Source organism: Schistocerca gregaria, chromosome 2 (assembly GCF_023897955.1).
Source record: "Schistocerca gregaria isolate iqSchGreg1 chromosome 2, iqSchGreg1.2, whole genome shotgun sequence".
In the NCBI taxonomy this organism is placed as follows: Eukaryota; Metazoa; Arthropoda; class Insecta; order Orthoptera; family Acrididae; genus Schistocerca; species Schistocerca gregaria.
Window position 1 is genome coordinate 2,283,316 of NC_064921.1, and position 12,503 is coordinate 2,295,818.

Sequence of the window (12,503 nt, forward strand, 5' to 3'; positions counted from 1 at the left end):
AACAACATTCATTTTCATCTCAATTTTTATTATAATTTTATTTAACAATTTCATAGGATTATTCCCTTATATTTTTACTAGAACAAGACATTTAGCATTAACATTTGCAATTGCCCTACCTATATGGCTAAGATTTATATTATTTGGATGAATTAACCATACTAATCATTTATTTATTATATTATTTAATCTTTCTTTATTTATTAGTGAAAAGAAAGATTAAATAAGAAAGAATATAATACATTTATTGCTATACATGTTCCATATTAATCTTTAATTATATATAATAGAGAAGTTGTTGTGGTCATACATAGGGGCGTTTCTTTTTTTTTTTGTTAATGTTTGTGGTTTTTTTCTTTTTTTTCTTTAAATATTTGATTCTTTTATTTTTTCCTGAATTAATAGATTTAAAATTTTCTTATTTTTTATTTTTAAAAGTTTTATTCTTGCTTGTTTATTCACTTTTTCTTTGTATTATATGTAAGTTTTGTTAGACTAAATGTTCTTTTTGCAGTAATTTGATTTAATTATCAAGTGATTTTGGATTTAGCAATTGATTTAGTATTGGCATAATTCGTGCCAGCAGCCGCGGTTATACGATTGATACAAGTGAATATTATTGGTTAAAACAGTTGTTTATATTATTAGGGTTGAAATATAAATTTGTAAGGTGAAATGTTAAAATTTATTTATGGCCCTTTTTATGAATCTGTGAAATTTAAATAATAAACTAGGATTAGATACCCTATTATTTTAAATGTTAATTATATTTACCAGGGTACTATTAGTTAAGGTCTTTAAACCCAAAGAATTTGGCGGTATCTCATTCCATTCAGAGGAACCTACCCCATGTCTGATAATACACGATTTACTCTACTTAATTTATTTGTTTGTATATCTCCGTTATCAGAGAATCTTTTTAGAGTTATAATTCTCAAGATTTATAATTATAAAATATTTCAGGTCAAGGTGCAGCTTATAGTTAAGAGGAGGTGGGTTACAATAGATTTTTGTTTATAACGGGTTTCATAGTGAAATACTGTTAATGAAGGTGGATTTGATAGTAATTTAATTTATTTAATTTAACTGATATTGGCTCTGAGATGTGTACACATCGCCCGTCGCTCTCATTATTGATTATTCTATTTTATTTTAAAGTAGCTTCAATTTAGATGAGATAAGTCGTAACATAGTAGATGTACTGGAAAGTGTATCTAGGAAGAGTTTCAAGATATAACTTATTAGTAAAGTGTTTCATTTACACTGAAAATTTTTCTGTGCAAATCAGGATATCTTGATTATTTATTTTATTATATTTATTTTTTGTTTATTTAATTATTTAATATAAATAATTTTATTGTATTTTTGTCTTAGTATATTTTATAGATTTGATTTTTTAAATTATAGTTTATTGGTAATGTAAGTGTTTAATGAAATATTATTTTAAATTTTTTTAAGTAGATTTTATTTATTGTACCTTTTGTATCAGGGTTTATCAAAATTTTAGTATTTATTTTACTTGTCTCGATTTGGGTTGATTTATAAATAATTTATAGTTAATGTATCATAATTATTATTAAATTATTTATAGAAATGAGATGTTAATCGTTTCCCAAGATATCTAGTTTCTTAAGAAAAAATTTAATTTTTTAAAGTTATTTGTTTTTATTTAATTTTTTAAGTAAAAATATTAACTTATTTATTCTTTAAGGGATAAGCTTTGAAGTTAATAACCTATAATTTATTTTATAGAAATATAATAGTAAGCTTTAAACCAGCTATCTTTAAGATTACGTTTTAGTTCATTATTTTTTATTTTGATTTTATAAATATTTTAGGTTTTTTATTAAGATTATTAATTTAATTTTAAAATTTTTGTAATAATGATAGAATTAGTATATTTATTAGTATGAAATTTTTACCTTGTGAACTTATTATAAGGAACTAGGCAAAATTGATTTCCGCCTGTTTATCAAAAACATGTCCTCTTGTTTATATTTTGAGGTCTGGCCTGCTCACTGAGCGTATTTTTAAAGAGCCGCGGTATTTTGACCGTGCAAAGGTAGCATAATCATTAGTCTCTTAATTAGTGGCTGGAATGAATGGCTTGACGAGAAATCAACTGTCTCTTAATAAATTTTTGAATTTAACTTTTGAGTCAAAAGGCTTAAATTCTTCTTTAGGAAGAGAAGACCCTATAGAGCTTGACATTTTACTTTTATATAGTTTTTTGTTTGTCTTTCTATATTTAATGATGATGTTTTGTTGGGGTGACATGAAGAATAGATAAACTCTTCATTATTATATCATTTATTTATGTTTGTTATTTTGATCCATAATTTATGATCATAAGATTAAGTTACCTTAGGGATAACAGCGTAATTGTTTTTGAGAGCTCATATCGACAAAGCAGATTGCGACCTCGATGTTGGATTTAGAAAAATTTTGGGTGCAGGAGCCCAATGATTAGGTCTGTTCGACCTTTAAATTCTTACATGATCTGAGTTCAGACCGGCGTGAGCCAGGTCGGTTTCTATCCTAAGATTGTTAATCCATATTAGTACGAAAGGACCATATGGTTAATATATTTTTTGTTATATTGATTAATATTAATTTATTTACTATTTTGACAGATTAATGTGTTGAATTTAGAATTCATTTATGTAGATTTTTTCTACAAATAGTATTGATACTTTATGATTTATTTATATTTATTTTGAATTTTCTTTTATTGGTTATTTGTGTTTTAATTAGTGTTGCCTTTTTAACTTTATTAGAGCGTAAGGTTTTAGGTTATATTCAGATTCGAAAGGGTCCAGATAAGGTAGGTTTTGTTGGAATTCCTCAGCCATTTAGAGATGCTATTAAGTTAATTTGTAAGGAGCAGCCAATTCCTATTATATCAGATTACCTACTTTATTATTTTTCCCCTGCTTTTTAATTTAATGATTTCTTTAGCCGTTTGAGTAATTTTTCCTTATTTAACTTATATGTGTTCTTTTTCTTATGGATTTTTATTTTTTTTATGTTGTACTAGATTAGGTGTTTATACTGTTATAATTGCTGGTTGATCTTCTAATTCAAATTATTCATTATTAGGTTCTCTTCGTTATGTTGCTCAAACAATTTCTTATGAAGTTAGTTTAGCTTTAATTTTATTGTCTTTAATTATTTTAATTGGTAGTTTTAATATGTTTGATTTTATAAACTATCAGCTTTATTGTTGATTTATTATTATTTCTTTTCCTTTAGCTTTAGCTTGTTTTGCTTCTTGCTTAGCTGAAACTACTCGTACTCCTTTTGATTTTGCTGAAGGGGAATCTGAGTTAGTTTCAGGATTTAATATTGAGTATGGTGCGGGTGGTTTTACTTTAATTTTTTTAGCTGAATATACTAGAATTGTCTTCATAAGAATGTTATTGGCTTTAATTTTTTTGGGCGGTGATTTTTATTGTTTTATATTTTTTATTAAGCTTGCTATTATATCTTTTGGTCTTATTTGGGTTCGTGGAACATTACCACGGTTCCGTTATGATAAATTAATGTACTTAGCTTGAAAAAGTTTTTTACCTTTATCTTTGAAATTTTTTATTTTCTTTGTTGGTTTAAAGATTTTATTTATCTCATTTGTTTAGTGAAATTTTTTGAGAAAAGTTAATAGAAGAGTTAAATTTCTAATTTTATGTTTTCAAAACATATGCTTTTCCTAAGCTAATTAACTTTATTCCTTAATTAATTTATCTCATGCGTTTGCGACATGGACATTAATTAAGAAATATGTGAAGTAAATAATTGTTAAGATTTGACCTGTTATAATATAAGGTTCTTCAACAGGTCGTTTACCAATTCACGTTAGTAAGCATACAACAACTACTATAATTCAGAATAAAATTTGATTAATAGGGTAAAATTGAATGCCTCGGAATGGTGTTTTATTATAAAATGGTAAAATTATTAAGATTCTAATTGATAAAAATAATGCAATAACACCTCCTAACTTATTAGGGATAGATCATAGAATTGCATTTGCAAATAGGAAATATCATTCTGGTTGAATGTGAACTGGTGTTACTAATGGGTTGGCAGGTACAAAGTTATCTGGATCTCCTAATAGGTAAGGATTAATTAAACATAGTATAATTAATAATGATGTTATTATTACAAATGTAATAGAATCCTTAAAGGTAAAGTATGGATGGAATGGAATTTTTTCAATATCTCCATTTAGTCCAAGAGGATTATTAGATCCTGTTTGGTGAAGAAAAAATAAATGAATTGCTGCTATAGCAGCAATAATAAATGGTAATACAAAATGGAATGTGAAGAATCGATTTAATGTTGCATTATCAACAGCGAATCCTCCTCATACTCATTGGACTAAATCTGTTCCTAAGTATGGGATTGCTGATAATAAATTAGTAATTACTGTTGTACCTCAAAAAGATATTTGGCCTCAGGGTAAGACATATCCTATAAATGCAGTTGCTATAACTAAAAATAAAATCACTGTACCAATTATTCAGGTATGTATATATATATAAGATCCATAGTAAATTCCCCGTCCTACATGTAAGTAAATACAAATAAAAAATATAGATGCTCCATTTGCGTGTAAGGTTCGGATAATTCAACCATTATTTACGTCTCGGCAGATGTGTACTACACTACTGAATGCTATTTCAATATTTGATGTATAATGTATAGCTAAAAATAGTCCAGTTACGATTTGAATTACCAAACATAACCCTAATAGGGATCCAAAATTTCATCAAAATGAAATATTTGTTGGGCAGGTAAGTCAATTAAAGAGTTATTAATTATTTTAATTAAAGGATGTCTTAATCGTAAGGGTTTATTCATTAGTAATTATCTTATTTTACGAATAGGTCCCTGATTAATATTGGTGATTTTAACAACTGCTAGTAGTGCTAAAAATAAATAAATTATTATTATTATTGTAATAATGAATGTTGGTCTATTATATAATTTTTCTAAAGATATTGTTATTGCTTGATAATTGATTGAATTATCAATATTTATAGTTTCGGTGTTTTTGAAAAAGTCTATAAATATAGATATATCTAGAATAATTAATATTAATATGATAAATACTCACATTATTAATGTAATAATTATAGTGATTGATTTAGGCTGAAATATTTCGTTTGATGCAATTCTTGTAATGTAAATAAATAATACTAGTATACCACCAAGAAATGTTAAAAATAAAATATATGATAATCAATATCTTTCTATTATTGTTCCTGTTATTAATCCAACTAGGAAGGTTTGAAGGATAATAAAAAGCATTATTGATATTGGGTGTCTTAATTTAATAAAATTAATATTTATTACATTTGATAATGATATAATTATTATTTTGATCATTTCAGGGGTTAGTTTATTTAAAATACCGGTTTTGGGGACCGATGATGGAAGCTTTTCCACCTCTGAAGTTTTAAAAGTGGGGACTGGACTTATTTCCGGTTTACAAGACCGGCGTTTTTTTTAAACTATGAAAACTAATGTTTATATTCTCTATTTTTACTTCTTTATTGATTTATTTTGCTGGTGTTTATGTTTTTTCTTCTAAACGTAAACATTTATTAATGGTTCTTTTGAGATTAGAATATATTGTTCTTTCTTTATTTATGTTAGTTATTGTTTTTCTTATTGAGTTTGATTATGATTATTTTTTTCCTGTTATTTTTTTAGTTTTTTCTGTTTGTGAGGGTGCTTTAGGTCTTTCTATTTTAGTTTCAATAATTCGTTCTCATGGTAATGATTTTTTTAATTCTTTTGGTTTATCTTTATGTTAAAGTATTTATTTATAACTATTTTTTTGATCCCTCTTTGTTTATTAAATAATTGTTGATGGTTGGTTCATTCTTTAATGTTTCTGTCGGGTTTTGTTTTTATAATTTGTGTTTATTCATATGCTGATTTGAATATAATTAGATATTATTTTGGTATTGATTATTTTTCTTTTAGTTTAATTTTACTTAGTTTTTGGATTTGTTCTTTAATAATCACTGCTAGAGGTTCAGTTTATTTAAGTTCATATCATTCTAATTTTTTTGTTTTTATGGTTTTGATTTTAATAATTATGCTTTATTGTTCATTTGCTAGATTAAGTCTTCTTTCTTTTTATATTTTTTTTGAGGCTAGATTAGTTCCTACTTTACTTTTAATTTTGGGTTGGGGTTATCAACCTGAGCATTTGCAGGCTGGTGTTTATTTAATTTTTTATACTTTGGTTGCTAGATTACCTTTATTATTAGTTTTATTTAAGGTTTATGATTTTTCTAATACTTTATATTTTCCTTTATTGGTTGATTTTGGTTCTTATTATTTTATGTTTTATGTATTTAAATTTTGGCCTTTTTAGTTAAGATACCTATGTTTTTGGTTCATTTATGACTTCCTAAGGCTCATGTAGAGGCCCCTATTTCAGGTAGAATAATTCTTGCTGGTGTTTTATTAAAGTTAGGTGGTTATGGTATTTTTCGTGTTATAAAGGTTATTTCTTATTTGGGTTTAAAGTTTAATTATTTTTGATTGTCTTTAGGTTTATCTGGGGGTGTTATTGTAGGATTTATTTGTTTTCGTCAGGTTGATTTAAAGTCTTTAATTGCATATTCTTCTGTTGCTCATATAAGAATGGTTATTGGTGGATTGATGACTATGAATTGATGAGGTTGTGTAGGTTCTCTTTCTCTAATGGTTGGTCATGGTTTATGTTCTTCTGGTTAATTTTGTTTATCTAATATTATTTATGAACGTTTAGGTAGACGAAGATTATTAATTAACAAGGGTATAATTAATTTGATGCCAAGAATGGCTTTATGATGATTTCTTTTAAGATCATCAAATATGGCTGCTCCTCCTTCTTTAAATTTGGTAGGTGAAATTAGATTATTAAATAGAATTATATCTTGATCTACTTTTAGATTCTTTGCTTTGATTTTTTTATCTTTTTTTAGAGCTGTTTATACTTTTTATATATATTCTTATTCTCAGCATGGGAATTATTATTCTGGTGTTTATACTTGTTCTCTTGGTTATTTTCGTGAATATCATCTTTTACTTTTACATTGATTGCCTTTAAATATTCTCTGTTTAAAGGGTGAATATTTCTTTGTTTAGTTTGCTTAAGTATTTTAATTAAAAATATTGTTTTGTGGAATCAATGATATGAAGTTTTTCATCTTAGGCCGTGAATTTATTTTCTATTTGTTCTTTGAGTTTTTTTTCTTTGTTTATTTCGAGAACTATAATTTTTATTTTAGGTATTTATTATTTAATAATTGATTATAGAGTTTTTGTTGAGTGAGAGCTTTTCAATTTAAATGGTTCTATAGTTGTTATAACTTTAATTTTGGATTGAATATCTCTTATTTTTATATCTTTTGTTATATATATTTCTTCTTTGGTTATTTATTATAAAGAGGATTATATATCTGGTGAAAAGAGTATAAATCGTTTTATTATTATTGTTTTAATATTTATTCTTTCTATAGGTTTTTTAATTATTAGTTCTAATTTAATTAGAATTTTATTAGGTTGAGATGGTTTAGGTTTAGTTTCTTATTGTTTAGTTATTTATTATCAAAATGTAAAATCTTATAGTGCTGGTATATTAACTGCACTTTCTAATCGTATTGGTGATGTTGCTATTTTAATTTCTATTGCATGAATGTTAAATTTTGGTGGTTGAAATTATATTTATTATTATGATTTTATTTCTAATTCTTTTGAAATAAAGCTCATTACTATATTAATTGTTTTAGCAGCTATAACTAAGAGAGCTCAGATTCCTTTCTCTTCATGACTTCCTGCTGCTATAGCAGCTCCTACTCCTGTTTCTGCTTTAGTTCATTCTTCTACTCTTGTTACTGCTGGTGTTTATTTATTAATTCGTTTTAGACCAATATTGGATACTTATAATTGTGGTTGATTTTTACTTTTAATTGGTTGTATAACTATATTTATGGCTGGATTGGGCGCTAATTTTGAGTTTGATTTAAAGAAGATTATTGCTCTTTCTACTTTAAGACAACTTGGTTTAATAATAAGAATTTTGGCTATAGGTTATCCAAAGCTTGCATTTTTTCATTTATTGGCTCATGCTTTATTTAAGGCATTATTATTTATATGTGCAGGTTCAATAATTCATAATTTGAAGGATTCTCAGGATATTCGTTTTATAGGATCAATTGTTGATTTCATACCTTTAACTTCAGTTTGTTTTAATGTTTCTAGTTTATCTTTGTGTGGAATACCTTTTTTAGCGGGATTTTATTCAAAGGATTTAATTCTTGAGATGGTTTGTTTAAGATGAATTAATTGTTTAATTTTTTTTCTTTATTTTTTTTCTACTGGTTTAACTGCTTCTTATTCTTTTCGTTTGTTTTATTATTCCATATCTGGTGATAATAATTTTTATTCTAGATTTTCTTTTGATGATAAGGATTATTATATTTCATTTGGAATAATTGGTCTATTGTTTGTTGCTGTTTTTGGTGGTAGTCTTTTATCTTGATTAATTTTTCCTATTCCTCATGTGATTGCTTTACCTTATTATTTAAAGTTTTTAACTATTACAGTTGTTATTTTAGGTGCTTATTTAGGTTATCTTATTTCTAATTTTGATTTTTCTCATAATTTATTTTCTTTAAGTATACTTTCTTTTGTTAGATTTGCTGGTTCTATATGATTTATACCTTTTCTTTCAACTAAGTTTATTAGATATATTCCTTTAAAAATAGGTTATTATTCATCTAAGTCATTTGATTATGGTTGAGGTGAATTACTTGGTGGTCAAGGTTTATATAGATTATTTATTTATTTAATTGGTTATATTCAAGGTTGATATGATTCTAATTTCAAGATTTATCTTTTAACTTTTATTTTTTGAATATTTATTTTGGTAATATTGTTTTTCGTTTACTTAAATAGCTTATAATTAGAGCGTGACACTGAAGATGTTAAGGAAGTATTTTTACTTTTAAGTATTTATAAATATAGATATATTATTTTTACAGTGAAAATGTAATGTTTTATTTAAACTATATAAATTTCAGAAATGTTAACGGAGTTTAACCGCTAATATAAAAAGTTAGCCGCTTTCATATTGGCTTTACATTTCCTTAATTGGAACTATTATAGTTCAATTATATTATTAACAGTAATACGCCTCTTTTTGGCTTCAATTAATAAGAATAAGGGTAGTACATACCAATCTTCCAGGTCGAAACTGACTGCAATATTTCGCTTCTTATTCTATTTAAGGTTGATTGATAATATCAATACTTTTTGAATGCAACCCAAATGTTATATTTAACTACAACCCTTTATTCTGCTCATTGTAATGCTCCTTGGTTTCATTCATGGTATAGTCCTCCTAATAGAACTAGAATAAAAAATATTGTTGATACTGTTCAGATTATAATGTCTGAAGTTTTAAAAATAATTACAATTGGTAGAATTAGTGTAATTTCTACATCAAAAATTAAAAAGATTACTGCGATTAGGAAGAATCGTATTGAGAATGGTATTCGTGCTGATCTTTTTGGATCAAACCCACATTCAAATGGTGATCTTTTTTCTCGATCATTAATTAATTTTTTTGATAGTGTTGTTGCCAGGATTATAACAATTATTGGAATAATAAATCTTATGAAAACTCTTGTTGATAGAATTAGAATTGTTTTTCTTGATTTATATCAAGCTTTCTGATTGGAAGTCAAATGTACTATTTATACTAGAAAAACAATTATCTACCTCATCAATAAATAGAGATATATAAGAATAATCATACTACGTCTACGAAGTGTCAGTATCATGCTGCTGCTTCAAATCCAAAGTGATGTCTTGGTGAAAATTGATTTATTGTGTGTCGAAGTAGACATGTTGATAAAAAGATTGTTCCAAGAATTACGTGTAAACCATGGAATCCTGTTGCAACAAAGAATGTTGATCCATAAACTGCATCTGCAATGGTAAAAGGTGCTTCTCAATATTCATATGCTTGAAGTATTGTAAAGTATAGTCCTAATAACACTGTGAAGAATAATCCTTGTAGTGCTTGAGTATGATTAGATTCCATTAAACTATGATGTGCTCATGTTACTGTTACTCCTGATGCTAAAAGAATAGCTGTATTAAGTAATGGAATTTGTATAGGGTTAAAGGGTTGAATTCCTATTGGAGGTCATAGTATTCCTAGTTCAATTGTTGGTGCTAATCTTCTTCTAAAGAATGCTCAAAAAAAAGAAACGAAAAATAATACCTCTGATGCAATAAATAAAATTATTCCTCATCGTAATCCAATTGATACAAATCCTGTATGTAATCCTTGATATGTTCCTTCTCGTACTACATCTCGTCATCATTGAATTATAGTTAGTAGGGTAATTCCATATCCAATTATGAATAAGTTAATATTAAATAGGTGGAATCATTTTGCTAGTCCTGATACTAGGACTATTGCTCCAATTGCTCCTGTTAATGGTCAAGGTCTATAGTCTACTAAGTGGAATGGGTGGTTTGAGTGAGTTGTTAACATAGGTTTAATATACTTCTCTAGAATATAGAGTTCTTAGAATTGAGAAAACATAGGCTTGAATTATTGCTACTGCTGATTCTAGAATTAATAGAAGTATTTGTCCAATAATTAGTAATGAGATTAAGTTTATTGCTATAGATGGTCCTGTGTTTCCTAATAAGGTTAATAATAAGTGTCCTGCAATTATATTTGCTGACAACCGTACTGCTAATGTACCTGGTCGAATAACATTACTAATTGTTTCAATTAGTACTATAAATGATATTAATGCAGGCGGTGTACCTTGTGGTACAAGGTGTGTAAATATATGATTAGTATGGTTAATTCATCCAAATAATATAAATCTTAGCCATATAGGTAGGGCAATTGCAAATGTTAATGCTAAATGTCTTGTTCTAGTAAAAATATAAGGGAATAATCCTATGAAATTGTTAAATAATATTATAATAAAAATTGAGATGAAAATGAATGTTGTTCCATTAAATGATTTTGGTCCAAGAAGTGTTTTAAATTCATTATGTAAGGTTAAATTTAGTTTATTTCAGATAATGTTAATTCGTGATGGTGTAAGTCAAAATAGTGATGGGATTAATAATAGTCCTAGAAATGTTCTAGTTCAATTTAATGATAAATTAAAGATGTTAGTTGATGGGTCAAATGTTGAGAATAGATTTGTTATCATTTTCAATTTAAGTTTTTTATTTCAATTGTTCCTTTTTCTGCTCTTTTAATAAGGTTAGGTTTAAATGAGAAGAAGTTTATTTGATTAAACAAGATTAATGTAGCTGAAAATATAATGAATAGTGAGAATCATATAAGAGGGGATATTTGAGGGATTTGGATATAATTTCCCCATCAGAAGTAGTCGTTAATTTACTATTATTTGGTTTAAGAGACCATTACTTACTTTCAGTCATCTGATGAATTTCAAGGTGTACTAATTTTTTTTAGTTACTTTAGATTGACACTCTAATGTTATTTATTTTAACTAACTCCTTAAATTATCTTAGATAATCACTTAATAAATAAATTTACTGAAGTTCTTTCAATTACAATTGGTATAAATCTGTGGTTTGCTCCACAGATTTCTGAGCATTGTCCAAAGAATAATCCAGGTCGTTTTATTGTGAATGTTCCTTGATTTAACCGACCTGGCGTTGCATCAATTTTAACCCCTAATGCAGGAACTGCTCATGAGTGTAGAACATCTGATGCTCTTGTTAATACTCGTACTTCTGTATTTATTGGTAGGATTGTTCGGTTATCTACATCTAGTAGTCGGAATCCATCATTTTCTAGGTCTTGTTCTGGTGTTATATAAGTGTCAAATTCTACGTCTATGAAGTCTGAATATTCATATCTTCAATATCATTGTCGTCCAATGGTTTTAATTGTAATTATTGCATCTACTGAATCATCAAGTAAATATAATAGTCGTAATGATGGAAGGGCAATAAAAATTAATGTAATTGCTGGTAAAGCTGTTCAGATTGTTTCAATTAAATGTCCATGAAGTATATTACGGTTAGTATAGGCAATAAATAATATATAACTTAGGGCATAACCTACAATTACTGTAATTAATAATAATACGACCATAGTATGATCATGAAAGAATGATAATTGCTCCATTAATGGTGAAGCTCCATCTTGAAGAGATAAATTTGATCATGTTGCCATTAATAAATATTTTCTAATAAAAGGTCAAACCTTTATTTGTAGAGCTTAAATCTACTGCACTAATCTGCCATATTAGAATCTAGAGATTAATGGTAATTCTGAGTAACTATGTTCTGCAGGAGGGTTATTTTGTAGTCATTCTGTTGATCTTCTTATGTTAGCTCTAAATATAATTGCTCGGTTTGTAATCATTCTTTCTCATATAATTACAATGAATATAATGATTCCTACAATAGAAATTGTAGACCCAATTCAT

The 12,503-nt window shown here is 26.6% G+C and overlaps 1 long non-coding RNA gene across 1 annotated transcript in view; it reads right to left on the reverse strand.

The window, feature by feature from the left end:
• The window catches only part of LOC126336216 (uncharacterized), a 69,352-nt gene extending 57,111 nt beyond the window's left edge, over window positions 1-12,241 (reverse strand). Inside the window, exon 1 of the long non-coding RNA XR_007564916.1 lies at window positions 11,719-12,241. This is a non-coding gene — a long non-coding RNA (uncharacterized LOC126336216). The remainder of the gene's footprint in view (window positions 1-11,718) is intronic.
• Window positions 12,242-12,503: the final 262 nt, after the last annotated feature.